The sequence below is a fragment of the Onychostoma macrolepis genome, chromosome 16, assembly GCF_012432095.1.
Source record: "Onychostoma macrolepis isolate SWU-2019 chromosome 16, ASM1243209v1, whole genome shotgun sequence".
NCBI classification, from domain to species: Eukaryota; Metazoa; Chordata; class Actinopteri; order Cypriniformes; family Cyprinidae; genus Onychostoma; species Onychostoma macrolepis.
In genome coordinates this window covers 30019171-30038339 of record NC_081170.1, presented here as the reverse complement: position 1 = coordinate 30038339, position 19169 = coordinate 30019171, and the positions used below count along the sequence as shown (strand labels likewise).

General features: G+C 37.8%; 1 protein-coding gene across 2 annotated transcripts in view; it reads right to left on the bottom strand.

The window, feature by feature from the left end:
• Nucleotides 1-19169, bottom strand: part of bbs9 (Bardet-Biedl syndrome 9) — a 138870-nt gene that overhangs the window by 23452 nt on the left and 96249 nt on the right. The window lies entirely within an intron of this gene.

The window sequence follows — 19169 nt, the reverse complement described above, 5'->3', positions numbered from 1 at the left end:
ACTATTTTAACTTGACACGGCAGTTTAAAAATGTAGCTTGTGGCACCACAAACTGAAACTAATTAAAAACCTGAAATAAGTTAAAAACTTAATTAAAAATTACATTCTGTAAAAGTAGATGACGATGTGTTACTGTGGTGGTGATTCAATGCTGACGCATCCACAGTGTGCCGCCTAAACATAACACCATGTCTGCATTTGTGATCGTAGAAACGCCAAACAAGCACTACTCTACACTGCTCAAAAATCACGTTTGAATAGTCAGTAGCAAATTCTTTAAATATCGAAACGTACTTACAGGCTGTGAGTCAGAAGCACCAGACTGTCCTTGTGACGTTGGAATTGCCCCACTTTGTTCACAGCCATTCATAGTAGGGATGTGTTCTACGACTAATTTGATTGTCGTTTAAACGGAAGTTTTGTATCCGACTAGTCGACTAGTCTAAAAGCTAGAAACCCCCAAAAAATGGCAAAAGAAAAAAAACTGTGCGTGTATAACAGCCTACACTTGAAATACTTAATCTTTGCATCACACTGTCAAATCCCTCAATGAAATCTGCTAAAAATAGGTCACGATTATGCCGTATGCTTGCCTCACATTATCATCATTTAATTTAATTAAACAGAAAATAAGGAAGAGCATACACTAAACATATACCAGTGCATAGCTTATTTATTCAGATCAGCTGGAGCAACGCAGAAATGGAAAATAGACTGACAGAATTCTTCATTTTCATATAACGTTAGCCAACATATTAAAGCACAAGTCAAAAACAATAGGAAGTTTATCAAGGAATAGCATTAAAGCAGCTTTTAAAAATGTACTTCATGTTGGCTATATTGTCTAAAAACAAAACAATGCTCGGTTTACTTACTCAGACCATGTGCATTTGTTCAGAGAATTTAACAAATTTAACCACAACTGACATGAAGAAAAGGCATGCGAGGTCTGAGGTAAAAATGTAGTTTCCGCCCAGATATGCTTTTAAAAATATTTATATTGAAATATTTTGATATTTATTATTTTTCAAAAGTTTTTCTTTTAGCTTGTTGTTAAAATGTTTTAAATGTAACCTTAAAATGATGGTAATTTTTTTCTCTCGTGTAATCGACTATTGACTTCAGTGTCGACTAGCAGGAGCTGTACTGTTTAGTCGACTAGACCCGCACATCCCTAATTCATAGTGTTCACATTGTAGGCTACTCTCTCCCAGGTTCAGGAAACAGTCCTCCGTAAAATGCGCTGCACACACTCGAATATGTGCGTTGTACTGTTCTGTAACAGTGTTGTAAATATAACTTCACTGATTTCTAGTTGTGTACTCATTTGGAAGGCCAAACAAAGTACTTTCGCTTTCACAACGAAACACACAGTGTCTCCACATCATGGCGGCGGCAACAACATTACTACAGCGAGAATAAAAGTTACGCCTTCTTTCATTGCGTATACGTTTGGCAGGTGTTATGCAAATCTTCCCACACTGTGACATAGACATGTGGGGGCGTGTTTTAAGAGGGCGTGACGGAGTCTTAACTTTTATAAAGAATATCTCTTTGGGTTTGAGACTTTAATCTTTGCAACTTTACAGATCTTATATATGCACAAACAGCTTGTAACACTCCAAAGACAAAGGAAAACATGAAATCGCATCATACAGTATGACCCCTTTAAAGACAAAACATAAAAAAGAACAAAATTAACATTCTGTAATCATTTACTAAGCCTTCACTTGTTTTAAAACTGTATGAGTTTCTGTCTTCTGATGAGCACAAAAATTAAATTAACCAAAAATGTTGTGGTAGCCATTGATTTCCATAATATATATATATAAAAAATAGTAATGGCTACCATCAACTGTTTGGTTACCAATATTCTTCATAATATCTTCTTTTGTGTTCAGAAGAACAAAGAAATTCATACAAGTTTGGAACAACTAGACGGTGAGTAAATGCTGACAGAATTTTCATTTTTGGTTGAACTATCATTTAAAGTACAATTCCTGAAAAGATACTCCACCACAGTAATGAGTATTTCTAATTCATTAATTTAAAGCCCTGTGGAGAACCAACAACTGAGTGTGACATCTCTGTTCTACCCTGGCAGGATTCACTGTTATCACAATGATTTTTCTCTCAGGATTAAAGTAATCAACATGCACAGCTGGTGAAGAGCTGGTAGTGTGGTTGAAAAAATAAAAGAAACATGAATGAATTTGTGTACAAAAACAGCATTTCTCATATTTTTATGGCATACCACACACCTACTGTTGAGTCTTACACATTCAAATAAAAAAAGAAACATAACCTCATATGCTACATTCATACTTTATAGCAACAAGTTGAGATATACTCAAAACACACACTCATACACAGACGCTCACACACACACACACACACACACACACACTCATGTGTTGCGCTGAACACAAGCTGTCGACCGCATTCATGCTTGAATTATAAACTAGTTTCCTTTGTTGTGAGATAAAGTCTTCTGTTTTCCACCACACACACACCTCATTCATTAGTTATTTGACTGAGTGTGTTTTGAAATCACACCCTTCACAGTAGTGCTTCCAGACATCAGTGGGGGAAAACAAAACAAAACAAAACAAAACAAAACAAAACATATTTTCTCAAAGTTATTTTTATCATATGGTATCTGCTGTGTAACACAAAGACATCTATACACACCACAATACATCAATAGAACTGACTATAGATGTTGCTGGAAAAGTTTAGACAAGTCACATGGGGTGTGTGGTTAAAAAAATCATGTATGCATCTGAATAAGACATCTGCAGTTTATCAAGAACACCACAAAGAGAGATGAGAAGAGTGAAAATACCAATTATGTACAGTCAAAAACTACATTCATAGTTAAACAATAAAGTAAACCATAATCCACAAGAGGCTACTTGTGCGATCAGTGTTATTGTATCACCGATATACCATTATAGTTTTAAATATTTTGAAACAAGATTTCAAGAATGATCTTTATCGTTTAGTTTGTAAAAATTGTATGTATGTATGTATGTATGTATGCAGAGGCGTCATGCCCATTCAAAGTGAGGGGGCACGTGATTTCTGAGCCAAGTGGATTTTGAATACAGCTAGGGCTGTCGCGGTTAAGGAATTTCCCTTGCGGTAATTTTGAGTGGCTCAATAGCGCGGTATGCGGTATTACCGCATATATATATATATATATATATATATATATATATATATATATATATATATATATATAAAATCTGTGTGTGTATGTGTCACGATGTAAGGAGGTCATATTCAGAAACCAATAAAACCGAAACTAAATCGCGTTGAAACAGGAAGTGAAGTAAACAGAAGAGAGTGACAAAATAACGGTCCACATAAAACTTACCTGACAATAAGATCATTAGTATGTTGTTAGCCTATATATATAACAGTTAGTTCTGATCCTCGAATCTGACTGACGATACTTTTTCTTTTAATATCTCACCTGCGTGTTCTAGACGGCTGTCAGTGCAGTTTCATTGTTTCGCCTAGGTGGCGGCAAGAGACTGTCTTTGAGTGAGTCTTCATTCAACTACACGTTCAAAAGCGCTGATTCATTCAGAGATTTGTAATGAAACACGCTGTTTAAATCATTTTAACTTTGAGCGCCACTTTTAAAGGCTCAGCTGACCAGCAGAGCGTCGATGCTAAGACAGATTTCGTTTTCCTTGGACATGACAACCTGTTTTCACATATGACTCGGCCTGAAGGACAGATGCAGGTAATCGCACGCGATCAGTCGATCTCTCTCTCATTCGCTGTCTGTTTAGGCTTGTTAAGTGTAAATTTACTGAGCCTCTGTGCAAATCAGCATGATACACAATGTTATCATTACTAATATTCAGTACACATGCACGAAGTGTAAAACAAGAAGGGCGTAACCTTACGAAAAAGAAAACACTGAAATATCGCGGTTGCTGCGGTTGTTGCATTCCTCTGCGGTTATGCTCATCAATAGCGCGGTATTGCGATATTGCGGTTATCGCGACAGCCCTAAATACAGCTTCCAAAAGACAAAAAACAGACGAATAATATTTTTTATATTTGATACAATCACATCGGTGTGATTAGATCGTTCAGTGTGGCACAGCATCAGCTGCTAAACTCAAATCTGGGTTCACTGGCTGGCGCTGAGCCAGAGACAGATGGGTTTGTACAGCGCTGCATTATAACCAATCACACACAATTCTGTTGAGCTTTTGAATGCAATGGCCAATCAGAGACATTCAGATGAGTCATCACTGAAATGCGGTGTTTTGTTCACTTGCTCGCTGACTGAATTCTCTGGCGAATTCTCTCGTCAGAAACAACAAAGTGCAGATGTGCATATGAATGTAAGTTAAGATATTAATTTCACAGTGTAAACAGCTTCAGTGATTTTAATGGGAGTTTTTGAGAGTGCCTGAACTCTGGCTAGACAGAATGAAAATGTTCTTTGATAATGTAAATTGTTCTTTGCTCTCTGTAAAATGAAACTGTTATAATTAGTAACTTACAATATTGTTATTAAACAATTAAATACAAAGTCAGTCGTATTAAAAATATTGTATGGCATGACACCCATTTCTGGTACTTAAGTAAAAGGTCGGGTTTTTATGTGTAGTTAAAGCTGCAGTCCGTAACTTTTTTTGGTTCAAAAATATCCAAAATCAATATTTGAGCAAGGCCATAACTATGGAAGCAGAATAATGACAATAGTTTTTGAAACATAAAGCATGCTGAATTCCACAAATCGAAAAAAAGATGCATTGCAATTAACAGTGCTTGCATTTTAATGCCTTGTATTTCCAAGGCTTGCATTTTTAGGTCCTGAAATTTAACATAGTTGTTTATTCAAGCTGTGAATATTTCAATTCAAAATATTTCACACACATTTTCATAATTAAAAATTCAACAATTCATATTCACCTTCCAGAATTCACTTCCAAAATATTCAATCTGTTTAAAAATACGATGTATAATATTCGACAGGCAAATTTCAGTCATTTTATTTCACTTTCCAAATTCGCTGCCACAAATTTAGTGGTTAAAATTCAGTGTTGCACATCCGGGAACCGCAGGAATAGCAGTAGAGCACCGATGCATGATCTCCAGCTGATGTCCGCCGCTCACCAGCAGGTGGCGCAAGACACTGTTTATGAAGGCCATATGTGGATCAAGTCACTCATTTACAAAAACTGATTTGCAGAAATGGAGCTAGCCCTAGAAGTTTTGATTATCGGGGCCAGTATAAACATGTGGAAACGCTGATTGTGTGTATGTTTAATTCAACATCTTCTCTGTTTCCCGTAGCCTACATATATGCAGCTTTCTCTACCACAAAGGAGATTATAATGCTCTTTTACCCAACGCTGAAGTACAGAACTAACATTACATCTGAGGAAGACAAATATTGCTTTTGGTTGCTTATTTCTGTAACTCTGTATCATGGCTTGTGTGACTCTGTGCTGTAATACTGGGGTTCCCCTCATATGTCACACTCCAGGATTCCCCAACGACGCATAACATGCCTCAGTGAACTAATACAGTGATATAAGACCTCAGATCTCAGAATACACTTTATTGATGATTATGCGAACTAAATGGACAGTTAAGCAGATGTAGAATATGAACGAACGCGCAAGGTTTCACGCTGTTTCCCTCAGAAATCGGTTAAAGAAAACACATTACGTGGCTCAGTAGTTCACTAACACAATAACAGCTATTAGACTTGTTTGAGATGCGCCTCGCCTGAAATGTAGGAGTCTGCAGTGAGGGGAGGAGTGAAATAAGCGCAGTCAAGATGGACAGTTCTGAGCTCTCGAAGTGGAACAGATGGACTACACGAGATCAAAGGCGGATATCGCGTTATTCTCACTCATGTGCTGTTCTGCTAATAAATGTGATATAATTTCAGTTCTGTTGCTTTTATATGAATATAAATATGATGAACAGGACACCAAAAGTGCTTGCTATTTAATCCCATACGAAAGGCGTATTTATCATGCATTTCTACTTTAATACAAACATGTATTTTAGATTTTTATAGAAATATGACAACAATCACATATCTCACACAGAGATCGCACTGTCATAGTGTTTGGGAATATTCATGCACAATTTAAATACACAATCACATGAAATCAGATTTAAAAAAAAAAAACATTTTAGAAGAGAACGCAGCATCACGGTTGTCTGAACCAATGAGCATTAAGCATGAGCATGATCGGTTCTGCGCAGATTTTGCTCATCTCAAACAAGCCTATTAAAAGACCAAACTCAGATCTTACTGATGATGCAAACAGATGCAGATATGAACACAAGTATGAACACAAGAAAACCGCACGTTAAACATTTCCCATAAAGAAAACACTTAACACGGTTTGCCTGCAGTGATAATAAATGATTCAATTCAGCATCTAATTAATAAAATATATTACTGTATATTATGTACATTTAAGCAGATGAGCCCACAACCAACAAGTTTCACCAAACCATTTTTTCTCCCATAGAAAACCATATTATAGGTTTTAGATTTGATATTCACTGCATATTCGCCTAGGCTGCTTTAGGGACCGTCTGCAAATTTACCTCACAGTACAAAACGAAGTAATAATTTACTAAATTATTTAAATGTAATTATTAAATTCAAATAATTTATTCAAATGAATGTTTACAGTAAATTAATAATTTACTCAAACTGACTAAATATATATTGCCAATAACTCACCTTAGACAATAATTTCCCTAAGTATGTACACTACACAAATATTTTTAATTCACCAAAATGGGATTTTTTGTGTTCCAAATGTTGTATGTTACTAGTGACCAGACTGACTTACTACAGTTGAAATTTTGCCAATATCTTCCTCATTGTACATAAAGTCCATCAATATTTTATACTACAACCTTTGGAAAATGAACAATTCCTTTTGAGGTCTTACAGATTTTTTTGTTTTTGTTTTAAAAATGAAAACATACAGTACATACAGTAAGGGAGATATTGGCAAAATTTCACAACATACTACAACCTGTGGAACATGAAAAACCCTTTTGGTGAATTACTGTAGTTTTTTTACCAACAATTACCAACATCAGTAATAACGATCACACAGTTGTTTTGTATCTAGCAATGTACTACAACCTTACCAGGGATCTTTTATATGTAAATAATTGTGTACTGTACATACAGTATATATATTGGCAAAATCTCATCTGTAGTAAATCACTATGAGCAATACAAGCTTTACAATTTGACTGTATTATTTTAAATGTTAAAAGTCATTTTAATTTAAATACATTGGACGTTTTAACCCAGTCGGTAGAATTGTCAGACGGCCCCTTGGGTGCGATAGCGCGACAATGCTTTCTCAGGTTTACATTTGCTGCACAAATACACCTAGGCGGTTTTGAACTCCTTTTTTATGTTGATATAAAGTGGTTGCTTACTGTTAAAGCTAATCGTGGTATTGATATCTTTGTAGGACTGTCTACTCTATAGATCAGTGGTAAGGGAAAGCAACGAAAATGCAGCGCGTTGCATTCTTCTGACCTCATTTGCATGCCTGTATATAGTTTGCATAATCATCAATAAAGTGTATTCTGAGATCTGAGGTCTTATATCACTGTATTAGTTCACTGTGGTGAGTTAGGCGTCGTTGGGGAATCCTGGAGTGTGACGTATGAGGGGAACCCCAGTATTACAGCACAGCGTCACACAAGCCATGATACAGAGTTACAGAAACTAAGCAATCGAAAGCAATATTTGTCTTCCTCAGATGTAATGTTAGTTCTGTACTTCAGCGTTGGGTAAAAGAGCATTATAATCTCCTTTGTGGTAGAGAAAGCTGCATATATGTAGGCTACGGGAAACAGCGAAGATGTTGAATTAAACATACACACAATCAGCCTTTCCACATGTTTATACTGGCCCCGATAATCAAAACTTCTAGCCTAGCTCCATTTCTGCAAATCAGTTTTTGTAAATGAGTGACTTGATCCACATATGGCCTTCATCAACAGCGTCTTGCGCCACCTGCTGGTGAGCGGCTGACATCAGCTGGAGATCATGCATCGGTGCTCTACTGCTATTCCTGCGGTTCCCGGATGTGCAACACTGAATTTTCTGCCGAATTTTAACCACTAAATTTGTGGCAGCGAATTTGGAAAGTGAAATAAAATGACTGAAATTTGCCTGTCGAATATTATACATCGTATTTTTAAACAGATTGAATATTTTGGAAGTGAATTCTGGAAGGTGAATATGAATTGTTGAATTTTTAATTATGAAAATGTGTGTGAAATATTTTGAATTGAAATACTCACAGCTTAAATAAACAACTATGTTAAATTTCAGGACCTAAAAATGCAAGCCTTGGAAATATAAGGCTTTAAAATGCAAGCACTGTTAATTGCAATGCATCTTTTTTTCGATTTGTGGAATTCAGCATGCTTTATGTTTCAAAAACTATTGTCATTATTCTGCTTCCATACATAACCAGCCAGTGTTCAAAACTATTACCTTACATTAGCCCGATTCACAATGCTTAGCTTATAATAATGTTTTCTAATTTGAGTGGTACATGTGGGTTTTTGCGGGAAATTCGAGCATGCTGCTGCGTCATTACGTCACGTCTGTAAACATAAAGAAGTTGTCCCGTCTAATAGGCCATCGCATGTGTGGATGCTGCAGGTGGTGCATCGTTTATAGCCTTTTCTCACAGCAGCTAGAATAACTAAATGTCAAAAAATTATTTTGATGGCGGATTGTAATCCAGAAAGGATTATGTGTTTATGAAACATTAAATTATATTCCAGTTTTAAATGTGCTTCTGATTACAGACAGCCTGGAATTACACAAGATTTGTATTTTAAAGAAAACCAGTTTGAAGGGAGCATAGTTTGCTTTTTGGGTTAAAAGAATTTCTTAATATGAAATTGGAATGGTGTGACAATTAGATTACACTGTACAGAAATTGAAATCTACACGCTAATACACACTATACACATATTCACGCAATGCTGATGTTGTTAACATTAATTATTTCAGAATAAAGTATAGCAGTAATAATAATTTGCATGGTTTGATGTAATATGAGCTAACCGATCGTTAGATTTAATTACCATTGGTAGCGTGATAAATTGAAATGCTTTTTTCCTTGCTTGCTACTTACTTGTTCAGATGAAAATATCCGGTAAAAATTCTTATTTGGGTCATATATTCGAAGACGTAGGCTAGAATCTGTGATTACAAAGTACAGGATTCAAACCGGTGCGGTGACTGACTGCCACACATTCACCTCAAAACATTAGATTCATCCGCGCTCAGAGGCAGACAGTAACTAAGTACATTTACTGGAGTATTGTACTTAAGTGCACTTTTTGAGTATCTGTACTTTACTTGAGTATTATTTTTTTTGGAAACTTCACTACATTTGAAAGACAAATATTGTACTTTTCACTCCACTACATTTCTATCAAGGTCCTTGAAGTAGAAAGTTGTTACTATGTAGCAGCTCTGAAAGTCAGTGGGTGATTTTTTTTTTATTCTCCAAAATGTGACTTTCTTTTTTTTTCAGACAGTTTATCAGTAATCACTCTTTTAAGGCTACATGAAGTGATTTCCCAACATTTTTGTGAACACTGACCAATTGTAAATGTGATATTTATTTACAACAATTCAATAATAAAAAGTTAATAATGTGGTATATACTAGGCACAATATTGTCTGATTTTGCTAAATTGTGTGCGTGAAATTATTACCTATAAAGCCACAGAAGAACTGTTGTGCGTCTCCTAATAAAACGCAATAGGTGTTGGACTTGAAGCAGCACTGGACAGACCGTTCTGTGTGTGACATCAAAGTACCGTGAGAGAGATTAGACAGCATTTTTAAAATTTTTGTTTTGATGTCAAATAAGTCTTGCTGTTTTGCTTTTTTGTTAAAGCAGTGTTGCTGTTGTAAAGTTGTACAACTACAGTTGTGTTGCTGGGTTTTAAAGCAGGTTAGATTTTTTTTTTCTTGCTTATCACTGTATTTACAGGATTTCACTGTCCACTCTGTTCAAATGTGGATGAATAGATATGTGTGCGCACACTGTCAGAGCTGTGTGAGATCACTACCATCCTGCTTTTGTGGGGGTGGGTAGGGGTGTTAAATAATTTTTTAGTTTTTAACATTCTAAAAGCTCTTTATTCCAAAGATACTACAAGCTAGTCAGTGCATTCAGTAGGTCTAATGTATTGTAAGTTGCTTCAGAGGTATTGCAAGTATTACGTACAACAATAATAAAACATATAAACAAATATAATTGACATAAAAAGGAAATTTACTTTTGGTACTTAAGTACTGTTAAAAGCAAGTACTTCTGTACTTTTACTTAAGTAAAAATCTGTCTTTACAACTTTTACTTGTAATGGAATAATATTTGACCAGCAGTATCTGTACTTTCACTCAAGTAATGGAGTTGTGTACTTTGTCCGCGCTGGAGCCGTGCCAGAGTACAACCCACGCAATAAAAATAATTCTGCAAGGAACTACAATTCCAGGTTTTCAAACAGAGATGGCGACAAAGAGGCAAAATTTACGGACTGCAGCTTTAATAGATTACACTTTTAGTCTACTTTGCCCATCACTCATTATAGATCAAATAACAAACTATAAAAGGTGCAAAACGCATTTACTTACACGTTTGAGAATCGAGATATTTCCTTATATCAGTTATACAGTGCTGTTGTGGCTGTGTGTCATGTGACAAGCATGATGAGCCCCCCACCCCTCCACCCTCGTGCCACTCAAAAATCATGAGTGCATGACGCCTCTGCATGTATGTACAATTTGTTTATTTACTTAATATAAGGTTTAGTTTAATGACCTTGTTATAATAACTGTGTGATTCAGTTTACAAAAAATGCCCTTAAACATGATAAAACCACTGTAACACACAGCCTTGATAAAATAACTGATTTATACATTTGTTACACCCTTGTTCAGCAAATATTTGCTTTTTTAGCAAATAAAACTGTTACAAATAATTCCACTAAATTATATATTTCTATTATATAGCCTGTTTACATCTATGTGGATTTTTCTCGATAATCATTCTTCTCTTTTTCTCTCAGGTATTCAGTCCAGCTGTCATAATAGAGTTGAGCTAACTGAATGTTTAACAGGATTTGTTTTAGTCCAGACTCAGCTGGGCAGTTCTGTATCAAACTGCAGATGGTCAGTAGTGAGAACCGATAAACTGTGTCCTGAGGCCTGGTGTTTTGAAGTAACTGAATATGTAGCACAATTTCACAGCCTATTCTAGCTTTAATAGAAAACCAATGAAAAGATGACTAGATGAAGCTGTGATTAGATTTTCTTGTCCGAATAGGAAATCTCTCTGCAACAATAGCTTATAGGAAACTGGCACAAGAAGATGAAAAAAAAAAAGAGCAGAGATTTTTCTGAAGAACAGTAGACAGTTTAACTGCTCAAGAACTGCTTTCAAAAACCATAAAAATAGTTGTGGATCATCCTGCTAATGACACACAGGATTATAAAGGTGTATGTGGACTTACAAATGCACTGTATATCCAGCTGTAGTGCTCAGAAAACCTGTTTAGTATTCAAAACTGTCAAAATCTCCAAAACTCTCATTACTAGTACAAGCATTACAGACACATTTCAAAACAACTGTGGCATTGGCATAAGAGTAGGATGGCTTTTCTATATCTGCTGCAGGATATTTCTCTGATTATGTGAGTACCATTGAGTAAGGAGCAGACAATAGAGGATGAGATCTGTATTAAACAGATTCCTTGACTTTTAAATCACTCCAATAAGCAGAGCTCTGGATGAATGGTCAAACTCTCTTCCAGCCTTAAAAAAGTGCTTATCTGGATCACATCTGGAAGTGTTTCTCCACTCACACTCAGAGCCACTACAGTTGTGATGTATTGATGGATCCCTCGAGCTCATACTTCCTCAAATATACACATACATACTGGTCATGGGAGATATGCAAAGCATATATTTGGATGTAACTTATCCTTCCTCTCTTCTCCACAGGCTCTGAGTGGATAATGTATGTATGTATGTGTGTGTGTGTGTGCAAGTTACCCAAGGACATAAGGCAGGGATTGTGAGGCTGATTCGGAAGTTTATGGAAGACAAACCCATAAATAATAGTCTCAAAACAGGTTCAAAACATGTAGAGAGAGAATATGGAAAGAAAAGTCCTGCCATCCATCTTTAAAACAACAGGCCACAGATGCTGTCCATACAGTGTTTTTTTTTTTTTTACATTTTAAGGAGTTTTCTCATCCCACTGTTGCCATTGGACTGCTCGCTGGAAGTCATAAGGCACTGTTCTTTGTATAGCTGCTTTAGAAGTTGAACTTTGACTAACTGAACTTAACTGACTAATCTAAACTTTAATCTACACATCCAGTTATTCAGTGAACACTTACTCATTTGTTTGCATGTCCAACAGAGCCGTCTCTATTACCTGTACATCTCTGCAAAAGTGGGAGCATTAGCAGCATTAGAGTCTCATTCATGTCTAACAAAGACAAAGTAGTCTGTGTGTGGGCATCCACTGAGGAAGGATAAATTAGAAAGGCTGATGGTGAGTCCATTATAATGTTGTCCACTCCAAATACAGCCAAGACACAAGCTTCAGTAATAATAATATCACAGTGTTTCTCGCTGGATTTTGAAAGACTAAGGTGGGTGGACATCTATGAGGGTCCAGGGGCATATTCCTCTATTTTGAACATTTTAAAGTTAAATGCATCAATCTGGTACCATCTGAGAGCAAAATTAAAGGGGTCATATGATGCAATTTCAAGTTTTCCTTTCTCTTTGGAGTGTTACAAGCTAATTGTGTATAGATAAGATCCCTGAAGTTGTAAAGACTAAAGTCTCAAAACCAAAGAGATATTTATCAAAGTTAAGACTCGTTTCGTGAACCTAGGAGAGGAGGTAGTTCTGACTTTGCTATGACAATCTGGCGCTTCTGAATCAGCGACTGTAAGTATGTTTTGTTATTAGTTTAAGTATTTGCTATTGACTGTTCAAATGTGGAGTTTTGTGCGTCGTGTGTGAGACTGTCACATCACAGTGGAGTCAGCTGTATTAACCGTGGCTTGTGTGCAAACACGAGCATCATCACTGTGGCTGTCACGCGACTCTGTTCCCCTCTCGGCCTTGAACTGATGGTAAAACTAAGGACATTATTAACTGTCTTTACTTTCATTTTGAAAGCTGAAGCTCGCGATTATGGAAAGGGGCGTTACATTTACGACGAGTGCTTGTGGTGTTCGGCCAGTCACAATGCACTGGGTCAGTTGGCCAATCAGAGCAGACTGCACTTGTCGGAAGGAGGGACTTTGTAGAAAACGACGCGTTTGAGAGAGGCAGGGCATAGAGGACCAATAATGTGTTTTTTGAATATTAAAGCATGTCAACATATTTTGTTACACCAAATACACAAAATAATTATCTTTAAAAAAGCATCATATGACCCCTTTAAGAGCTCCAATCCCTTTTTTGTGACCAAATTTAACAAAATAAAATGTATTTGTATTGACTTTTACCTTGACTTTAAAATGGACTTTAGTTGTGGTTATCAAAAGGACAGAACTATATTGTAACACAACAGTAAAAAAAAAAAAAAGATTAGTTCATGATAATATATATATTAGTTATTCTACTTTAAACTAAAGTAGCAAAATTACAATAATTATGTATAATTTCTTCACTTGTATGTTTAACCCTGTTTAAGCTTTTATTTTGGTGGAAAACTGCAGGAATACCTTTACAAACACTGTTTATTACAATTTCAGTGAAATGCTGTAATCATCAGTCTACAAGAATACTGGAAATTAAGTGAATGTGAAAATAAAGCACAGCTGGTGCAAGTTGCCTATTCATGCTAAACACACAGCAAAGACTGAGATTTTACCGTGAATTGAGCCACTTTGAATTGAGAAGTATGTGTGGAAATTAAAATTTTTGTACAAAACACAACATTAAATACATTAAAATATTATTACGAGGTGTCTTTCGAGATTTTTCCAAATTCCAAAATTTTCACATACAATTTTTACATTCAGACTACAACTCCTCTGGAATTCACAGGCCAAGAATGCAAAGAGCTTCTTATTTCAGTCACTTCCCTTCATGTGTCCAACTTCTTCAATCTGTTTCTGCTCTCACTGGTACCTCCACTTCCTTGCATCCATTAGTTCAAGAGAAACGTTCAGACACCTTCACACCCAACCGTCACCTCTTTAATGCTTGCCTGACCTGCCTTCATCTGACATATCTGCAGATCCTGTTGCATTCACTCTGAATCCCTCTGCTCATCACTCGATAGCCTCTGCCCTGTAGCTTCCATCTGCCATCCGGTTTCTGTTTCGACAACACTCTCTTGAACAGGACAAGGACAAGTAACGGGAAGCAGAGACAACCCATATCCCCTAATGCGTATGCAACATTTTCCATGTACATTATATTCAGAAGTCAAACTGGCAAAAACATTAACATTAACATTAAATTCTAGCACTCACACAGGTAGTTCAAAGAAACAGCATTAGGCAACACTAAAAACACAAAGGCAACACTAAATCAAAAACTATAATTTATATAGAGTCATGTAATTAGCAATAGACAAACAGAACTATATAATGCCTTTTACCTGAAAATAACAATATTTAACATTTTCCATAAGCATTCACAACATACACTTTTACATACCCAATTAAATCATAATATTTTCTGGGACAGACTAAAAAAGCTTTTAGGCAAAATGTGTACTGTATATACAATATATATATTATTATTTTTATATATATATATATATATATATATATATAGGCTATATATATATATAAATAAATATTTATGGGTCGTGTCAATTTAAAAAGAAAAAAATAGGGTTGCTCTGAAAAAAGTTTGAATTTTATATACAGTATCTCACAGAAGTGAGTACACCCCTCAAATTTTTGTAAATATTTTATTATATCTTTTCATGACAACACTGAAGAAATGACAGTTTGCTACAATGTAAAGTAGTGAGTGTACAGCTTGTATAACAGTGTAAATTTGCTGTCCCCTCAAAATATAACAACACACAGTAGTGCTGGGCGGTATACCGGTTGATACCGAATACCGGTGTTTATTTTTCTTATGATATGAATTTTTAAAATACCGCAATACCGGTGTTATTTAAATAACGTTCGGAACGCGACACTGTTTGAGAGGGGTCTCTTTTCACTGTTGCATTGTGGCGAGGACACAGCTGTATGTGTTACTAAGCGTGAGAGTTCTGATGCTGTAGAACTAGTAGAACGTGATGACAGAAGAACTCATCCACAATATCCACTGCCCGCTGCCATCAGCTCCCGCGTCTCACACACACGAGCGTGACTTTACCACTATATTTAGCAACTTTCAGACCCTTTTAGCAGCTTTTTTCCATAGAATATACAAACCTAGCGACATTTTTGGATAAACCTTCGCTATGGTTCAGTTGGAAGATGTCTCCAGTGCTGCCCCGTGAGTGCGAGATCTGACTCCCGGCACAGTGTCGCCTCTCTCGGCGTCTGTTCTGTGCAGCGAGCGGCAGAGAAGCACTGCGTTCAGCAGTCGTACCGCAGCAGATCCGTCAATAAATGAGTACAAAACAGCGTTTCCAAGCACTTGCCGCTAACTGACTGTTTGGGATTATAAATATGAGCATAGTTCGTCTGTTAATATAACTTTTTTTGTTCATTTTTTAGTTTGTTACTCAGATGCAGGCAGTGCGCTGCATGAGACAAAAAAGTAATATAGCCAAAACCACCGCATAGCCGCTCTTTAGTGTAACGTTAGATGCATGTTGATTTTATCAGACGACGTCGCGATTATAAATGAGAGTGACTCCTGGTTAACATGTATTAACGAGTCATGTTTAGTCACTATTTAGTGTGGAATTTTTCTACAATATTCTCTCATCATGACAGAAAAATAGGGCATTCTAAGTCAATCTACTGCAGTTTTTCCTCCCTCAATCAGTAGAAAATGTGGTTAACACCCGGTCATGCATGAAAAAAATAAATACCGTCATATACCGTGAAACCGGTATAATTTTGAAAAATATTGTGATATTAATTTTTGGTCATACTGCCCAGCACTAACACACAGCCATTAATGTCTAAACCACTGGCCACAAAAGTGAGTACACCCCTAAGTGAAAATGTCCAAATTGGGCCCAATTAGCCATTTTCTCTCCCCGGTGTCATGTGACTCGTTAGTGTTACAAGGTCTCAGGTGTGAATGGGGCGCAGGTGTTTTAAATTTGGTGTTATCGCTCTCACTCTCTCATACTGCCCACTGGAAGTTCAACATGGCACCTCATGGCAAAGAACTCTCTGAGGTGTGTGGCGGCAACCAAGTGAGGAGTACAAAGACAAGTGTGTCTTGCCTACAGTCAAGCATGGTGGTGGGAGTGTCATGGTCTGCATGAGTGCTGCCGGCACTGGGGAGCTACAATTCATTGAGGGAACCATGAATGCCAACATGTACTGTGACATAATGAAGCAGAGCATAATCCCCTCCCTTCGGAGACTGGGCCGCAGGGCAGTATTCCAACATGATAATGACCCCAAACACACCTCCAAGACGACCACTGCCTTGCTAAAGAAGCTGAGGGTAAAGGTGATGGACTGGCCAAGCAAGTCTCCAGACCTAAACCCTATTGAGCATCTGTGGGGCATCCTCAAAAGGAAGGTGGAGGAGCGCAAGGTCTCTAACACCCACCAGCTCTGTGATGTCATCATGGAGGAGTGGAAGAGGACTCCAGTGGCAACCTGTGAAGCTCTGGTGAACTCCATGCCAGGAGGGTTAAGGCAGTGCTGGAAAATAAAGTTGGCCACACAAAATATTGACACTTTGGGCCCAATTTGGACATTTTCACTTAGGGGTGTACTCACTTTTGTGGCCAGCGGTTTAGACATTAATGGCTGTGTGTTGAGTTATTTTGAGGGTACAGCAAATGTACACTGTGTGACGAGTCGGTTGCCTCCCCCCTTATTATCATCACCACCCCGTCCCTTATTCGCCGCCCTTCACCAGGCTCCTGACGGGAGTGGGTGTGCGAGAGAGGAGGGGCGCTGAATTCGCTAGGCCTCGCGGCGTGTGATGAGGCACACCTGAACTGAATGTAGCCTCATCACCGCCGCTGTTTAAATGCCGAGCGCGTCTCTCCTCGAGAGACCGGTCTCTCCCCCGTGCATGGTGTCCTTGTGGGTCCAGGAAGGGAGCGTGGAGGGACTTCCGTGCCGCCAGAGACATGAGCTGCCGGACCCGCGGCCCGGACGAAAGCCGCACCCGTGTTACGGCCGTCGGGCCAGGATGCCCGACAAGTCCCGCCGAATGCCATGGACCAAGAGGAAGAGCCGCCACTATGATGAAGCCGAGTGGGAGCGCGTGCGGGCGCCGGACTCCGCCCCTTACCTGGACCCTTCCTTCCAGAACACTGCCCCTCCTTCACAAACCCCGCAGCACGACGAGGACACCAGATCCCCTGTTTATTTTGGCCACTTTATCCCCTTTGGCCACTTTATTTTATTATTTCTGTTTAATGAAAGCCTCTCCGAGGCCTGACGCCACACCCACTGTGTCTGTCGTTTGCTCCTCCCGCCACAACTGTTATACAAGCTGTACACTCACTACTTTACATTGTAGCAAAGTGTTATTTCTTCAGTGTTGTCACATGAAAAGATATAATAAAATATTTACAAAAATGTGAAGGGTGTACTCACTTCTGTGAGATACTGTATATAGAAAGTAAGAAAGAAAGAAAGAAAGAAAGACAAAAAAAGGAAGGAAAGACAACTGCGCTACAGACCGATCTCGAGTCCCACCGTAGAGTTTCGCTCTGTTCCAAAATCAAATCACTGTCGGTGCTTCTGAAATTAGTGAGGGTGCTTGCCTTCATGCACATCTATTCTGACATATCATATTTTGTCCAGTCCATAGTTATGATTATCACAATGTCATTGCAATTTCGAGAGAATATGCAGATGTCACTTCCAAAAGTTGCAAGTACGCCACATTAGTCCTCTTAGCAGCATGAAAAACAAAACTTTTATTCAAATTCTGAATGGAGAATAGGCTAGATACAGCAAAGAAAGCACGCTTCCTTAAAAAGCTGTCACTCATTTCAGTTTATCGCGATCTCTAATTCCGCTATAATCAATGAATCTGTCAACACAGTACAATTAATCTCTTATTTACATCACCTACACTTTGTTCATTATAATCAGAGGATTCGCGTTGTGAGCTTCGAGAACTCTGGACTGAACAAGAACACTCGCGTTCTGAGCGGTTCTGAGTGGATTCTGACTCACTAAAACTCCTCTGATTGGCCATTGCGTTATAGAAATCAACAGATATGTCTCTGATTTGCTACAATGTACAACGCTGCAAAAACAGAGTGCAAACACAAATACACATTTGATTCTGACCTGAGGCGGCTGCCGGTTACTTTCGTTTTGTTGTTTATGTTCATTCACTTGCAAGAGTTCCCAAATTCCCAAATATATGTTGAAATTGCAGCTCATGCAAAGATGGAGTTCACTGTATTTACAGCGAACCAAAATGCTGAAAACACAGCATCATGAGCTACTCGTGTGTAAATGAACAGTGTTGCGCTTCACTCTGAAATATGCAGTGCAACAGACTACGCGCCAGATTTACTAACAGCTTGCGCCGGCACAAACCATCTTTTGGCGTTAAAATATTACTGTCAGGATTTACTAAAGACGCACAGTGAAAAATTTGCGCTGAAAAGGTTTGGACACAGTTATTTTTGTGTCTGACCTTATTGAATATGCATTTGTAGGAGTTTCCCTTTCAAAAGAAAAAAAAAAAAAAAGAAAAAAAACGATTTACTAACGTTTGTGCTTATTTAACGCCCAAAAAAGCATGTCTTAAAGCAGGCGGTAATTTGCACTGCTCTAGGGAGATTGCGCTGGTCATTATGCAAATCATCTGGCTGCATCTGTGTTCTTTAATGTGTGCATTGTCAGTAAATCACACGCAGAATATTCCCCTCCCATCGGCGCTTTTATGGAATTGCGCTCTAACGATAATTTGCTCTGTTTAGTAAATCTGGCCCTACATA